General features: G+C 43.9%; 1 pseudogene; it reads left to right on the top strand.

Annotated features, from left to right (window-relative positions):
- Positions 1–141: 141 nt before the first annotated feature.
- Positions 142–1,080, top strand: LOC101568936 (annotated as a pseudogene).
- Positions 1,081–5,393: the final 4,313 nt, after the last annotated feature.

Genomic DNA, 5,393 nt, shown 5'->3' with positions numbered 1-5,393 from the left:
GGAATGAGATTGTTGATGACTTTGATGATATGAACTTAAAGAAGTCTCTTCTTCGGGGCATCTATGCTTATGGTTTTTGAGAAGCCTTCAGCTATTCAGCAAAGAGCTATTATTCTTTGTATCAAAGATCTGAAAGGTAATTCTGGCCCTTGGAGATTACATGGGAGCAACTTGTCATGCCTGCATTGGTGGAACAAATGTTCGAAATGAAATGCAGAAGCTGCAGGCTGAAGCACCACATATTGCTGTTGGTACCCCCGGGAGAGTGTGTGATATGTTAAACAGAAGATACCTTTCTCCAAAATGGATCAAAATGTTTGTTTTGGACGAAGCAGATGAAATGTTGAGCCGAGGGTGTAAGGATCAAATTTATGAGATTTTCCAAAAACTAAATACAAGTATTCAGGTTGTGTTGCTTTCTGCCACAATGCCAACTGATGTGTTGGAGGTGCCCAAAGAATTTATGAGAGATCCATTTTGGATTCTGGTGAAGAAGGAAGAAGTGACCCTGGAAGGAATCCAGCAGTTTTATATTAATGTTGAAAGAGAGGAATGGAAGTTGGACACACTTTGTGATTTGTATGAGACACTCACCATTCATTATGCAGGCTGTTATCTTTCTTAATACAAGGCGCAAGGTGGACTGGCTCACTGAGAAAATGCGCGCCAGAGACTTCACAGTTTCTGTTCTGCATGGCGATATGGATGGGAAGGAGAGAGATGCTAGCATGAGGGAATCTGGATCAGGGTCCAGCCGTGTTCTATCGCAAGTGTCTTTGGTTATAAACTGTGATCTATCTACCAATCATGAAAACTATATTCACAGGAGTCCATAGCAGCAGTTGATGACGAGATGGCTCTCAGAAGCCGCACTGACATAATTTAGGACATGGAGTCATAAGCGAAATAGCACACTTTGAATAAAGAGCAAGTCGAATTGGCAGAGGGGGTCAATTTGGGAGGAAAGGTGTGACTATAAACTTTGTTACCGAGGAAGACAAGAGGATTCTCTGTGACATTGAGACTTTCTATAATACTACCATGGAGGAAATGCCCGTGAATGTGGCTGATCTTATTTAATTTCTGGGATGAGATATGAGATGGTTTTGAATGCAGTGCTTGCTGGTGCTGAACAGGCAATCACAGTGTGCATTGTGCTTCTTGGGGATTTTTGAATCTTGTCCCAATGCTCATAACAGATCAGAAATACAGATTTTGATAGCAAAGTGACATTAGTCATGAGCTCTTGTGAGGAAAAGTCACTGGCTTTATCCTCTTTAGAGTTGGACTGTTGGGGTGGGTATAAAAGACGGGGTCTGTAAGATCTTTCCTTCTTAGAAATTTATTTCCTAGTTCTGTAGAAATGCTTGTATTAGATGTTCCCTATCATTTAATAACATACTTGTGGATTAAAAGATATAAGTGCTGTGTAAAATCAGCCAATTATGTTAAACTAGCATATCTACCTTTATTGTGTTTGTCTTTAGCCTGATTAGAAAGACCTTTAAAATTAAAGTTTTTTAAAGAAAAGTATTTGAATGCATTTTGTTTTGGTATTGTATTTATTCAATAACTATTTAATTAGTGCTAAGTGTGAAGTGGACCCTGTTGCTAAGCCCCAGCAAGCAATCATATCCTAGGTAGGCTTAAATCCCCAGTAAAATTGCCTTATTGCACACGTCTTAATGAAGTTTGAATGTTAAATAAATTGTATATTCACTTTAAAAAAATAAAATAAAACAATTAAAATACTGAAAAACGACCAACGAAACTGTAGTGACTTGGTGCACCGGCAAATGAACATTGCTTTCACTGTGGTTAGATGGATGTCCTGGAAGAAGCAGAGCCTCGATTCAGCTTACAGCGTTTGCAACTGGGACGAGGGACAAAGAAGAACTAGACAGCACCGGTGCAAGGAGCCCCGGGACATCAGAGGAGGGAAAACTGAACGCGCATAGAATGACTAAATGGCATCAGAAAAGCGTGGGTACCAGCTTTGTCTCCTTAACTCCAGCAGGGCTGGTGAACTGAAGTCACAGTTTGTGTCTACCCTTTGGCTTAGAATAGTTTTTACGTTTGTAAAGATTACTGAGGAAGAAACAAGATGGAAAACAGGGAGAGGAGCAGGAAGAGGAAGAGGAAGAGGAGGAGGAGGAGGAGGAGGAGGAGGAGGAGGAGGAGGAGGAGGAGATATGATTACTTTGTTTAATTGGAGCGTGAGGACTACGTCCCCTTCTGGGGCACAGTGTGGCACATCGGGACGTGGATACTGTCCAGCTAACGCCTCCATGCACCTCCGTCATGATGAATGGCACTAAGGACGGCAGTCTCTGGGTGACAGAGCACTGGGATTTGTCCCTGCTCTGCCTGGCAGTACAGTTTAGACCTGTTACTCAGTCTCTCCCCCCTGCCTGTCCTTTTCTCTCCCCGGGTGTCTGACAACCACCACGCTGCTTTTGACACCTGTGGGTTAGCTTGTTTTTGTTTTTGTTTTGTTTGTTATTCAATTACAGAGGAATAAAAATCACCTCCAATTTTTAAAATTTATGTGAAATAAATGTAATTATCGTATGTTTATTAATTCATGCTGTATTTTCTATTTGTATGTCAAATTAAGCTGCTTATATTATAACGTTTTGTACTACGTAATTTTTTTGTTCATTCCACAATGTGTTTTTCAGTGTCCGGTTGTTAAATGTGGATTTGTAGTTAATCACACATATTGTCATCTCCTTACTACATTGTTTATTCCTCTTTCCATCTGTGAGCCGTATGCAAACAGAATTCCATTTTTCAAACTTTCCCTTACCCATGGTATACTTAAGAAAACTGTGGTGGGCACAGCCTGGATGGCAAGGTGGCGCGTGGACAGGCTGCTGGACGGGGCGGTCGTTTGTTGAGAAGCCACCATCCCCAGGAGGAGGAGCCGGGCGACGCTGGGGAGAAGGGACGTCAGGGCAGGAGTTCTGGGTTAAGTGACTGTGCCCCAGCGTGGAAGGGAGTGTGTGGCAGCAGGATCGCCAGTCCTCTCTAACTATAGGGCTTTTCCATGTTTGGCTCGCAGGTACTGAGTGCACTTACAATGCATACGAGTGCGTAAGGCTCCGCGGGTCTTCCCGTGTGCAGGCCGGGGTGTGTTTAGAGCAGGTGGATGCGTGATCACTTGAGTTGGCAGCGAATGGTTTTCACCTGCTGTGAAGGAATAACAAAGGGTCGCTGGGGTGCGGGGCCATCTCCGCTCTATTTATGTTGTACACGCCAAATGAAACAGAACCAGCGCATGAGAAGAGCCAATGGGCGATGCACTCCACACACCGACACCCAGCCGGACTTGGGCACCGAGTCTTACGGAGCAGGCTAGACCTCCCCGTTCTTTCCGTATTCTCTGCGGCCACCAGCAACCGGATGGGGGCAGCCACAGCAGGCAGCCCGGGCTGACCACCGGGCTGTTCCCTGCCCTTCTCTTTCTGCTTGGTGATGACAGTGCTTACTTGTGCAGCTGCAGAAGGTGTGAGTGTGCTGAAAAATTTACAAAATTAAACAGAATGTAACCTGACTTTTTTTTTTTTTTTATTTTTAGGGAAGGATCTACAGGGTGTTTAGGGTCTCACTACTAGATCAGATTGGTATTGATTCTCCTGTTTACAGCTTGATTACAGGTGTGCGCCACCACGCCCTGCCTCAATTGCCACCTCAGCGTGCCCCTGGGGTGGGGCCAGGACTGCAGGCCCAGGGATGGAACCCCCGGCCCCTGCACCTGCTTGCAGGCACTTTAATGCACTGAGCTATTTGGCCGGTCCTTTTTAACCTTCTGATTTTTAAAAAATACTTCCTTAAGACAAGTAAAATGCTATTTGCATTGCTAGCTAAGATTTCATTAAACTATTTTATATTTGTTTTCTAGTTTTGCAGACAGTTAATCACAAGATTTCAAGATAACAAAGAATGTTTCAATGAATACATCTTAAATACATTTAACATTTACTGAGTCAGGTCCTCAATCAAGAATGTGTTTTTATTTTTTTACTTTAAAGAGGAAAAGCAAAAACAAAAGCTAGATCAAATAATAAGAAAAAAGACAGAAACAAAGCAATACAAGACAGTACAAACAGTGCAGAACTTCAGAGCGAGAATGGGACATTAACAACAGTTGTTATATTACGTATTATTGTCAAATTTGTTGCTCAGGCAACCAGCTATAGATTTGCAAGATTGATTGTATTTATAACCCAGGTGTGGTGGCACACCCCCGTAATCCCAGTGCTGGGGAGGCTGAGACAGGAGGATCGCTATGAGTTTGAGCTGTGTAGCCACACCCTGTACCAAATAAATAAATAAATAGAAGATAAAAAAATGAAAAGAATGTGTTTTTAGCAGGTAAAATATTTGCGCCTTTGCACTGGACACCTGTGATGATTGCGCTTCATTGTCTCAACTGCTTGGCTTGGGACACACTGAGGGGACAGTGAGCCCCTGAGGGTGGCCAGCGTGGCTCTGGGAGGTGTGGCCCTGGCACGTGACTGCTTCTCTCCTCGCTGAGCTGCTAGCCTGCTTTGCTCCAGCACAGCTTCTGCTGCGATGCTTTTGCCTCGGCGCCAGCCCCGAAGAAGGCCTGCAACGATTGAGTGTCGGGACCTTGAGTTCCACTGACAGCGAAGCTGACTGATGCGATGCCCAGGGGTGTGTTTTACCTTTGTCACCTGTGTTTCCAAACATGTCACAGAAGCAATTTATTCATGAGTCACTGCGCTTTGTTCTATGAATTGTTTAGAGGTCAGCACTTCAAAGACAGAAAGGCCAAGTGCGTCACTTGCTGGTGACCGCTCCTCCCAGCAAACAGATACCAAACCAAGGAAAATACCCACTGGTAGCTCAATTTTAAACATTGTAGAACACAATTGACAAGTCCTGCAAATCTATATGATGTTGTGTAATCCTAGTTGTATAAGTCAAAAGGTGAATGCAAAAATCAAGGCAGGATTGAAGGATAGATGGAACATGAATTGCCTTCGGTGGTTCTTGTTTTATTAGTGAATTTGAAATAACAAATTCATAAGGCAGTTTTTTGGTGGTGGGCAGCTTAACTCTGACTACAGTCACCGCTAGGAGTCCACAAAGCACGGTGCAGTTCGCGACCTAGAAAGCGGGCTCCTGTGGTTCAGATCAAATGTCAAGACGAAATCGGTAGGATTACCGGTGAAACATAAAAAGTGAAAATTTGGATTAAGAACACAGTAGAGGAAAAGAAAACACATTTTGATAATTAACTCTTAGGTGTGAAACCTCCTCCGCACACTAGCATCGCACTGTCCACTGCTGCGTGTGGCCTCAGGCTCTGGGCAAATCCACGGGCTTAGGGCATTGCTCACACTTGCTTCTTAACCGTGGGAGCA

The sequence above is a fragment of the Octodon degus genome, unplaced genomic scaffold (genome assembly GCF_000260255.1).
Source record: "Octodon degus isolate 3935 unplaced genomic scaffold, OctDeg1.0 scaffold00034, whole genome shotgun sequence".
NCBI classification, from domain to species: Eukaryota; Metazoa; Chordata; class Mammalia; order Rodentia; family Octodontidae; genus Octodon; species Octodon degus.
Note: the sequence above shows the minus strand (reverse complement) of the source record. Positions and strands in the feature narration are given on the sequence as shown.